The sequence below is a fragment of the Martes martes genome (genome assembly GCF_963455335.1).
Source record: "Martes martes genome assembly, chromosome: 14".
Lineage (NCBI taxonomy): Eukaryota > Metazoa > Chordata > Mammalia > Carnivora > Mustelidae > Martes > Martes martes.
In genome coordinates, this window is record NC_137902.1 from 57,061,212 (window position 1) to 57,073,529 (window position 12,318).

A 12,318-nucleotide genomic window follows, 5' to 3' on the forward strand; every position below is an offset into this window, starting at 1 on the left:
TAGCTTAGTTTTGAGAAAGATCTATTCTCTTGTCCTGCCTGGGTGGCTCAGTCAGTTAAGCTGTCAACTCTGGATTTCAGTTCAGGTCCTGATGTCAGGGTCCTGGGATACCCTGCACTAAGCTCTGTGCTCAGTAGAGAGAGGATTCTTTCTTCCTCTCCCTCTCTCTGTTCATGCTCACTTGCTCACTTGTGCTCTCTCTCTTTCTCAAATAACTAAATCTTAAAAAAAAAAAAAATTTGAAAAACATCTATGCTGTCAGTTCTGCCAGGAGTTCAAGAGCGCAAGAAAACTTAGAGCAGAAAAGATTCAAGGGAATTACCAGAGGATTTGCACTGAGCAAGTCTGTAGGAATTCAGGGCATTTATTGGTCAATTTAATGGCAGACGCAGACCTAAAGCCCTTTCTTACTCAAGTTTCTAAATTGAATTCAAAGATTGTCAAGAATGCACAGGGTCCGTACAACACATGGTGGGTACAAACCAAAAGACATTTCAGTGAAGAACGTGGAAGGAAGGAAATCAAATTGGTATTCTGAAGGGGAAAAAAAAACCAAACTGATATTGCCAGAATTGTTTTGAAAGAAAGTAGGATTGGCATGTCTTCACAGTAATTGTAAAGCATGAAGACATATTCTAGTTATGATGATGAAACAGGATCTTTTATATTACAGACAACTTCCAGAAGAACCAAACTTCAAATGGAGAACTATCTGTGGTCAAAGTGAGCTTGTTCTGGTGCAAGCTACTGCCCTACTTTTAATGACAAGATTAGGCCATTTTCTCCTTCTTTTTTTTTTTTAAAGATTTTTTTTATTTATTTGACAGAGAAAGATCTCAAGTAGGCAGAGAGGCAGGCAGAGAGAGAGAGAGGGAAGGAAGCAGGCTCCCTTCTGAGCAGAGAGCCCGATCCGGGGCTTGACCCCAGGACCCTGAGATCATGACCTGAGCCAAAGGCAGAGGCTTAACCCACTGAGCCACCCAGGCGCCCCCATTTTCTCCTTTTTATGCCTTGTCCAGCGAATTCATTGGTAACCTTTTCAATCCACTAATTCAATTGTTCTCATAACGTCTCCCAAACTCAACCAGGAAGCATCCCCACTTGACCTCTAGATTCCCACCATCCATTTCCTCTACTGCTTGCAAGCAGCAGAATTCTCTTAGAGCCTTAGCCAGCTTCAAAATCTTAAGACCTACATCTGCCTGAAGTCTTTATTTCTCCTTAGTACTCCTGTCTGGGGAGATTTTTAGCCTCTTTCTGCCATGGGACGTGTTCTAAGCCTTCATTTCCCTCACCATTAAAATTGCCCATAGCCAGAACTGTCAAGTGCAGCCCTCAAGCAAAAAATTTCTCTCTCTCTCTCTCTCTCTCTCTTAGATTTTATTTATTTATTTGACAGAGAGCATGAGAGAGCAAAAGCCAGAGGAACAGCAGAGGGAAAGGAAGAAGCAGGCTCCCCACCGAGCAGGGAGCCCTTCACAGGGCTCAATCCCAGGACCCTGAGATCATGACCTGAACTGAAGGCAGAGGCTTAACCCACTGAGCCACCCAGGTGCCCCCAAGCAGTAGATTTCTTACTTACCTTTCCCACCCTTCCTCAGCAGTACTATTTCCTTCCTTTGCTAAAGTGTCTTTCCTGTTATATGGCTGCTCTGTAACTTTTACCCTGGAGCCCATAGTGTCCATGCTATTTTATTTAAGCTGTTTTTACTATTTTAAGGGCCCTTCTTTCTCACATCTTCCGTCTTTTCTTCAATGCTCCATCTTCCCTGCATTCTAGAGGTCTTTATGTTTGGCCCAGGTCACACCCAGGTCACCTCTTTGCCTGATCTTGCTCTCCCATCCAATTTCAGTCCCATTTCTCTCCATGACAAATTCTATTTCTTGCTGTTTCTTGTTCCTATAAAATCTATTTATCCCCAAGCCTACTGACCCACTCTCCAGAGGTCACATTCCCAGCACAGCTTCATGCTCCCCACCACCCACCACCTTACTTTCCAGGACGTACCTTCATCCTGGAATTCTGTGGCACATGTAGGCCATCCTGGTTCTTATCTTACATGTCCAGCCAAAAGCCATCAGCATCTTCTCTCTCTTCTTCAGAGTCCTCTCGGCACTACAAGGGCTTGAGGACTCCTGGTCCAGCAGAAGACTTCCAAAGCTGAACATAGCCCAGAATATTTTGCTTTGTAACTCCAGCCCATTATCTCTCACCTTGGGAACCAGGGGCAATGTTCCTGATCTGTTTTCCATTCATTTTTACCTGAAGCATTCTGGGCCCTGCTCCATGCTGAGGTTTCTCTATGTCACATGTAGTGACCTCCACCTATTAGGCACTTTTTTCTTTTTTAAGAATTTATTTATTTATTTATTTGAGAGAGAGAGAGAGAGAGCAAGAGAGCCTGAGCAGAGAGGAAGGGCAGAGAGAGAAGGAGAAGACAGCTCCCAGCCGAGCAGGGAGCCCAGGACCCTGTGATCATGACCTGAGCCAAAGGCAGATGCTTAACCAACTGAGCCACCCAGGAGCCCCTATTAGGCACTTTAAAAGCGATTGCCTGAATTATTTCTGGACATTGTCTTCCTCCCCACTGAGAATTCATTCAAAGAGATCTTAACTACCTGGTGAGTCTCTCCTAACAAACGTATTTTCTCTGGCTTTGTGAGTAGAAGGGATGGAAAGGTTGGAACAGATACAGGTCTGCCTGGAATGTCTTTCCTCCTGTTATGTCTCTCCTTCCTCTATACAACTCTTATTCTCGTCCATCTGGCAAACTTATCCTCATCCCTCAAAACTCAGCTCACAGAGCTCCTTGTCTGTGAAGCCTCATGAAACGACCTAGGCAGAATCAGGAGTGTCACAGCTCCCTCCACATGGCGTCTGCTACATTTCCACATTTCTGTCATAACACCTCTCACACACTCCACTCCACTTACCAAACTGTATGCCCTTCAAGCGGCTTATCTTTCATTTTTATATCCCTAGTGCTTAGCTCGGGACCTGGCTCATAGCAGACATGAAACGGCTGAGGAAATTTTGGGGTGGGGGGCACCTGGGTAACTCAGTAGGTCAAGCGTCTGACTCTTGGTTTCATCTTAGGTCATGATCTCATGGGTCATGAGATCCAGTCCGGAGTAGGACTCTGGGCTCATAGCGGAGTTGGCTTGAAGATTCTCTCCCTCTCCCTCTGCCCCTCCCCACCTCTTCACACACACCCTTGCTATTTCTCCCTAAAATAAATAACTAAAACTTAAAAAAGTGTTTTTTGTTGTTAAATACCTCTCCGAGGTCTGATTTAAACTCTTTGGCTGCCATCCAGCAATTCTATGTTTGCACAACTGAGACGAATTTTGTTTTTGTTTTCTTTTCTTTTTTTTAAGATTTTATTAACTGGGGTGCCTGGGTGGCTCAGTGGGTTGAGCGTCTGCCTTTGGTTCAGGTCATGATCCCAGAGTCCTGGGATCGAGCCCCACACCTGGCTTGCTGCTCAGTGGGGAGTCTGCTTCTCCCCCTCCCTCTGCCCCTCCCCTCTGATCATTATCTCATTCTCTCACTCTCAAATAAATAAATAAAATCATTAAAAAAAAGATTTTATTCATTTATTTATTTGAGAAAGAGAGAGAGTGAGCTGGGGGAGGAACAGAGGAAGAGGGACAAGCAGACTCTGTGTTGAGCACAGAGCCTGATGGGGGGACTCAATCCTACACCCTGAAACCATGATCCAAGCCAAAATCAAGAGTCAGATGCCTAACTGACCAAGCTACCCAGGTGCCGCAAGACTAATTTCTTTATAAACTTCACGGTGTCACCATACCTTAAACACGACAGTAAATGTAAAGCATCTGCAACAGGCCCAGACAAAGCAAGGTCTCTTTCCCTTGGTCGCCCCTTATCTATAAGAAGAACTTCAAAAGGGGCTTCCGGGTGGCTCAGTCATTAAATGTCTGCCTTCCGCTCAGGTCATGATCCCAGGGTCATGGGATGGAGCCCCGTATTGAGTTTTCTGCTCAGTGGGAAGCTTCTCCCTCTCCCACTGCCCCTGCTTGTGTTCCCTCTCTTGCTGTCTCTCTCTGTCAAATAAATAAATAAAAATCTTAGGAAAAAAAAAAAGAACTTCAAAAATACTTGTCATTGCTTTGAAGATTTCCAAGGCCTTTACCACCTCTAGAATTCTATTATTTAAAATCCACTGACAACTCAGTTCCTCTAGCAAACTGTTCTTGAACAGCTCTCGCAAAGTAAATAACCTCTGAATTATCATTCCTCCTCAGCATTCATGAAGAATAGAGTTGAATTTTATTAATTGGTACCCACCAATATGTAATTTTGGCACTGTTAATTAGTATTCCATATGTCAACATTTTATTTCCCCAACTGCCGGAGGCTTCAGGGTAAGAGTGTTATCTTCTATTTTCTTTGGATCTTACCTTTTTATAGGATCTCATACTCTAATACCCTCAATAAATATTGCTGACAGGTCAAGTATGGACTGACAGAAGCAATTGGATAATATCTCCAAAGTGTTTTTATCTTCTGGCAGGAAAACAGTAAGTAAATCCATCAGTGTTATTCTTGCTTAAGTGTGTGAATAGTAATTGCTACTGTTGGTGGGATACAAGTACTATCTTTACATATTAAACTCCAATCCTTGAATAAGTATGACTTAAATTGCAACTTAAATGCCACAAACCTCCAAGTTTATCTCTCTAAACATAAAGTCCATTTTTGAGCTCCAGATTATTTCAACTTGGATCCTTCACAGACATTTTAAGCTCAACTTTTTTTTTTTTTAAAGTAGGCTAACATTCTAATCACTTTAGTTTTTTCTCTTTATTTTTTATTTTATTTATTTTTAAATTTTAACTTCAGCATAGTTAACATACATTGTTATATTAGTTTCAGTGCTTTAACAGTTCCATATGTTACTCAGTACTCATCACCCAATACTATATTATTCTTAAAATACTCTTTTCCATTGGCTTCTATAACTCTTGTTTCTCCCTCTCCATCTAGCAACTTCTTAGTCTCCTTTGCCATCATTCTCTAGCTAACCATTAAGTGTTTTAATTACCCATGGCTGAATTCTGGGTTTTCACTTTCTCCTTAGCCTTGATTTGCTAATGTTATATCTTCAGCCCAGGCTGTTCCTTATATAGTCAACTCTTTAATACCTCCGCCTGGATGTCTCCAAGGTCTCTGCAAACTTAGTATGTCCCAACCAAGCAACTCATCCTTTCCTCTGTCCTTCCACCTTGCTCTAAACCAGTAACAAACTAATCTTTTTCCAGTAATCCCTGCCTCGGTGAATCCATACATTTATGTTAACAGGAACCAAGGAATTATCCTTGACATTTCCCTCTCCCCGCTGCCCTTATCAAATTCATTGCCAAGTCTCACCCATTTTATCATTTCAGTGTCTCTCCAATCCATCCATTTCCCTCCATTCTTATGGCCTTCAGTCTAGACCAAGTGCCACATCTTGCAATAGTCTAATCATGACTACTTTTGTCCCTATTCCATTATCCAAGGCATGCGCGGGAATCTTTTTGAAAGGTACACCTGACCATCTCTACTGCAGCTTAACATTTTGGCTTCATGTTGCTTTTAGGATGATGACAAGATCTCCACGGTGGCTACAAGGTTGCTAGTGGTTATAAGATTTGACCTATTTCTCTATCTCATCTTGTATCACAAACATCCTAGTTCTTCCTACTCCAGCCACAGTAGCTTTCTTCTGTGTTTGCAAACCAGTATTTCTGTTCTTATAAACCAGTAAATTTCGTTTGCCGACAAGTTTCATTTTAGGCTGAACAAATACTTTGGATACTTCTCCAGTCCAGCAGCTCCCTCTATTGTCTTATACCTTTATCAGTGTGAGTGACTTGCCTGATCGGGGAAGGCATCTAAATTCTTGACCCTTAAAGGGCATACTGTTATGCTTTTGAGATTGTGATCAGACCTTTGAGACCCCCAAACATTCCCCACCAGAGGCTCTGTTTCCTTTTCCTGAAATGCGTTTTCTTGTTCTATTCCTCAGTTAAGCCCTAGTCATCATGCTCCACCTCTGGGTTCAAGCATCACTTCCTTAAGGAAGCCTTTTCTAAACTTGTCTAGGTCAAATCCCTGTTTTACGGTCTTTTATCACCATGCACTAAGCGTCCTCTTAAAAACACTTATCTCAGTTTCCATTTTACATTAATTTGTGTGATTATTTAATTAAGATTTGTCTTTCCTGCTAGAGTATAATTTCCCTGAAGGGCATGGACTAGGTTTGCTTTGGTTTTAAGTTTTCAGTTTTATTTTATTTTATTTTAAAGATTTTATTTATTTATTTGATGAGAGAGAGAGCACAAGTAGGCAGAGAGGCAGGCAGAGAGAGAGGAGGAAGCAGGGTCCCCACTGAGCAGAAAGCCCGATGCGGGGCTTGATCCCAGGACCCTGGGACCATGACCCAAGCCGAAGGCAGAGGCTTTAACACACTGAGCCACCCAGGTGCCCCAATTTTTTAAAAAATATATTATTTATTTATTTGACATAGAGAGAGAGATCACAAGTAGGCAGAGAGACAGGTGGAGAGAGTGGGGGAAGCAGGCTCCCTGCTGAGCAGGGAGCACAATGTGGGGCTCGATCCCAGGACCCTGGGATCATGACCTGAGCCAAAGGCAGATGCTTAACCAACTGAGCCACCCAGGCATCCCCTTAAGCTTTTATTTATTATTATTATTATTATTTTTAAAAAGATTTTAAAAATTTAATTTTAAAAAGATTTTATTTGTTCATTTGAGAGAGAGAGCACAAGCAGGAGAGGCAGAGGAAGAGGAGGACACAGATCCCCCACCGAGCTGGGAGCCCAACACAGGGCTCAATCCCAGAACCCTGAGATCATGACCAGAGCCGAAGGCAGACGCTTAACCATCTGAGCCACCCAGACGCCATCTTGGTTAAAAGCCATTTTGTTATTTGTGCAGTAAAACGTAAACTGACCGTGGCCCCCCACCCCCCGAGAAACTTACTTAGAAGCAAGTCTGGGAAACCAGTAAAATATGGTCAGCAGGTTCCTGATAACAGAGCCCAGAATACAAGAACGAGTCGGGCCAGGTGGAGACATCCAATCAGTAGGAAACACACATACCTTTTCCCTAACCACCAACCTTTTGGGCGCCAACCTTGAGCACCAATTCTAACCAGAGTAATAGGTTAGGTCAAACAACTACTATAGGGTAAATTGTAATTCAATTGGCCACCTGCATGTGACCTAACACGACTACAATCTCATTGGCCACCTATGTGTGGCCAGACTTTTGCTCTATAAAAGGTAGTCTGTAAGATGGGGAGGGGTCGCCCTCTTCGGAGGTGGCCCTGACCGGTCAGTCAGTCAATTCTTGAGCCTGTAAACAGGGGGTGGTCGCTCTCTTCGGAGACGGCCCTGGCCGGTCAGTCTGACATCTAAGGCTTAGCATAAAATAGAGCTTTGCATAACTTTCACCTTGTCCCAGTCTTGTTCCCCTGGCCGGTCAGTCTAACTTCTAATACTTATCATAAAATAAAGCTTTAAATAACTTTTACTTTGTCTCAGTCTCATTTTTTTTTTTAAAGATTTTATTTATTTATTTGACAGACAGATCACAAGTAGGCAGAAAGGCAGGCAGAGAGAGAAGGGAGGAAGCAGGCTCCCTGCTGAGCAGAGAGCCCGATGCAGGGCTCAATCCCAGGACGCTGGGATCATGACCTGAGCCGAAGGCAGCGGCCTTAACCCACTGGGCCACCCAGGCGCTCCTCTCGTTTCATTTAATAACGGACCTAACATAGAGAAGCAAGCATTCAATGCTTTTGTTCTTTCTTACTCCGCTGTGTTGTTAGAAATGAATGTGCAATAACTATACTCAAATTGAAAAAATTAATATGCAGATTTGGTGGGCTCTAGTAAAAGACTTGACCTAGAAAATGTCAGTTTTCATTTTTTATTTTATTTTATTTATTTATTTTTTAAAATTTTTAAATTTTAAAATTTTTAAAAGATTTTATTTATTTATTTGATAGAGATTATAAGTAGTCAGAGAGGCAGGCAGAGAGAGAAGAGGAAGCAGGCTCCCCGTTGAGCAGAGAGCCCAATGTGGGGCTTGATCCCAGGACCCTGGGATCATGACCTGAGCTGAAGGCAGAGGCTTTAACCCACTGAGCCACCCAGGAGCCCCTAAATACAGGATGTCTTAAGCCAAAATAAAAGCGAAATCTGAGGCAATTTCCTAAAATTCCTGCTTTTCTTATTAACCTTTACCTTATGTTCACAAACTTTCTTCAACTGCCTATTGCATCGTAGCCATGGAAATCTGACATCACAGCTTCAGAATGTATAATATTATTTCTAGAGTTGAAAATAGTAAAAAAAAAAAAGAAAATAGTAAGAAGTATGTTTATCTCATGTAATTTCTTTTTTTTTTTTAAAGATTTTATTTATTAATTTGAGGGAGAGAGCAGGAACATGGGGAGGGGCAAAGGAGAGGGAGAAGTAGGCTCCCCACTGAGCAGGCAGCCCTATGAGGTGCTTGATCCCAGTCCTAGGATCATGACCTGAGCCCAAGGCAGACGCTTAAAAGCTGAGCCATACAGTGCCCCAATTTCTTAAAATATAATTACCTGAGATTCAAAATACAACCAAAACATGCTTAAAAAAAAACTCAAACCATATAAAAGAATGGGTAACGAAAAGTAAAAGGTACAGTTCCCCCATCCTTCATCAATTCTATCCTCCACAGGTAATCACTGCTGCACAGTTTCATGTGTATCATTTCAGAAATAGTTATGGCATTTCTTCTTTTTCTTCTTCTTCTTCTTCTTTTTTTTTTTTTTTTTAAGATTTTAGTTATTTATTTGATAGAGAGAGACACAGCGAGAGAGGAAATACAAGCAGTGGGAGTGGGAGAGGGAGAAGCAGGCTTTCCGCTAAGCAGCAAGCCTGATGTGGGACTCGATTCCAGGACTCTGGGATCATGACCTGAGTCAAAGGCAGATGCTTAACAAGTGAGCCACCCAGGCGCCCCTGTTATGGCATTTCTTCTTATATGCTAAAATATTTTTCTTTCTTTCTCTTTCTTTCTTCCTCTCTCTCTCTCTCTTTCTTTCTTATGGATTACTGTTTCTATTTTATTTAATTTATTTATTTTTCTTTATTTATTTAGTAAAAATATTTCATTTATCTATTTGACAGAGGGAGAGAGAGAGAGAAAGAGCACAAGCAGGGGGAGAGGCAGAGGGAGAGGGAGAAGAAGACTCCCTGCAGAGCAGGGAAAGCCTAATATGGGACTGGATCCCAGGACTCCAGGATCATGATCTGAGCCAAAGGCAGTGGCTCAACCAACTGAGCCAATGAGGCGCCCTGTTTTTATTTTTAAAATTTTTTTATTTATTTGTTTGACAGAGAGAGAGAGAAAGAGAGAGAAATAGTATAAGCAAGGGGAACAATAGGCAAAGGGAGAGGGAGAAGCAGACTTCCCACTGAGCGGGGAGGCCAATGTGGGGCTCACTCCCAGGACCCTGGGATCATGACCTGAGCTGAAGGCAGATGCTTAACTGACTGAGCCACCAGGTGCCCCTAGAATACCATACTTTGTATGTACGCAAAAGAAAATGGAGATGTCCAACTTCATGTGAAGTTGTGTAGCATTTGGCTCAGTCAGAGGAGCATGGGACTTTTGATCTCGGGGTCATGAGTTCAAACCCCTTGTGGGGTGTGGAGATTACTTAAGTAATTCAAACTTAAAAAATAATAAAATAACATATTTTAAATTTTGTATATGGATAAATTCTGTACTAAAGGAGCAAAGATCTTATGTATAGGGTAAGTTACATTTGACTCCAAAGTTATTGAAATTAATAAGACATAAGACATCTGTGATATATGATGCTTATTCCTTTTTTTTTTTTTAAGATTTTGTTTATTTATTGGCAGAGAGAGAGAGGGAGAGAGAAAGCAAGAGAGCATGAGCAGGATGACAGGCAGAGGGAGAGAGAAAGAGGGAGTAGCAGACTCCTTGCTGAGCAGGGAGCCCGAAGCAGGGCTTGATCCTAGGCCCCTGGGATCATGACCTGAGCTGAAGGCACAGACTTAACCAACTGGACCACCCAGACACCACAATGATGCTTATTCCTGATAAATATAAGTAAGTAAAAGTTAATGATCTGTGGTCTAAAATACTACTTAATAGAAGACTTGAAGATAGCTAAGATCCATGATGATGTTTATTAAAATGGCACACTCAGCGGTGTCTAGGAGGCATAGCTGGTTAACTGATTTTGGTGTAGGTCATGATCTCAGGGTCCTGAGTCAGAGCCCCCTGCTGGGCTCTGTGTTCAACAGGGAGTCTGCTTCTCTCCCTCTCCTGCTGCAAGCCACAATTCCCTGCCCTGCCCACCGCCCTGCTCTTTCTCTGTCTCTCTCTCAAATAAATAAATGAATCATCTTTTTTTTTTTTAAGATTTTGTTTATTTATTTGACAGGCAGAGATCACAAGTAGGCAGAGAGGCAGGCAGAGAGAGAGGAGGAAGCAGGCTCCCTGCTGAGCAGAGAGCCTGATGCAGAGCTCGATCCCAGGACCTTGGGATCATGACCCAAGCTGAAGGCAGAGGCTTTAACCCACTGAGCCACCCAGGTGCCCCAATAAATGAATCATCTTAAAATGACACGTTGATTCCTCCCTGTTTCACAAAATGTGGGGGTACCTATGAGAATGGAGAAGCTTTCAAAGAAGACTTTTTCTTCTTTATTTTTTTTTTTAGAGAGAGAGCAAGATAGAGTACAAGCAGGTGGGGAGGGGCAGAGGGAGAGAAAGAATCTTAAGCATGCCCCAGACCTAGCACAGAGCCCTAGGCATGGCTTGATTTCAGGACCCTGAGATCATGACCTGAGTAGAAATCAAGAGTTGGGAGCTTAACCAACAAAGCCACCCAGACACTCCATAAATAAGGCTTTTTAGGTAGGTATTGTTATACATGATCTATTTGGTATACATACATTGTCCATATTAAAATAAACTTTGGGGTGTCTGGGTGGCTCAGTTGGTTAAGCATCTGCCTTTGGCTCAGGTCATGATCCTGGCATCCTAGGATAGAGTACTGCATTGGGCTCCTTGTTCATTGGGGAGTCTGCTTCTCCCTCTCCCTCTGTTCTTCTTCCCTACTCACGTATACCCCCGCCCCCACAACCTGGCTCTCTCTCTCTCTCTCAAACAAATAAATAAAATCTTTTTTTTTTTTTTAAGATTTTATTTATTTATTTGACAGACAGAAATCACAAGTAGGCAGAGAGGCAGGGAGAGAGGGAGGGGTAAGAAAGCTCCCTGCTGAGCAGAGAGCCCAATGTGAGGCTCAATCCTAGGACCCTGAGATCATGACCTGAGCCAAAGGCAGAGGCTTAAACCACTGAGCCACCCATGCACCACCAAATAAATAAAATCTTGAAACAAACAAACAAACAAACAAAACCTTTGCCAAAACTTTGTCCTTTGCAAGGGACATCTGGCTGGCTCAATCAGTAGAGCATGCTACTGTTGATTTCAGAGTTGTGAGTTCAAGCCCCTCTTTAAGGGTAGAACTTACTTAAAAACAAAACAAACTTTGTTCTTTGGCACTTCACATGTTTTCATCATCTTTACAGTTTTTTTCCTCTAAGATTTTATCTATTTATTTTAGAGAGCGGGGGTGTATGCCAGTAGTGGAAGGGCAGAGGAGAAGGGAGAGGGAAAGGTGAGAATCCCAAGCACACCCTGCACTGGGCACGGAGCCTGCCTCAGGTCTTGATCCCATAACCCTGAGATCGTGACCTGAGTTGAAATCAAGCATTATTTCAATCCTTAACCAACTTTACCTCCCAGGTGTGCCTATACAGTGTTTATTTTTAAATTATTTTGGCAGGGTACCTGGGTGGCTCAGTCGGTTAAACGGGTTAAATGTCTGCCTTTGGCTTGGGTCATAAGTCCAGGGTCCTGGGATTGAGCCCCACGTCAGCTCCCTGCTGGGAGTCTGCTTCCCCCTCTCCCTCTGCCCCTCCCCTCCACTCATGCTTTCTTTCACTCTGCTAGCTCTCAAATAAATAAATAAAATCTTAAAAAATTATTTTGGCTTTTTGTTGCTATTGTTTTTGTTTCACATCTTTGCTGTTTGTGCTAATATTTCTAATCCCTTTCTGTGCCTTAAACCACTCCCTCTTTCTGTCTTCCCTATTCTGTTGATGTTACCATCAAGCCTGTTAATCACTCTAGCAAAAAGTTTGCAGCAGCTTTAACTTTTCCTTCATCCATTTCCTTTTATTCTTGTTTTGTTTA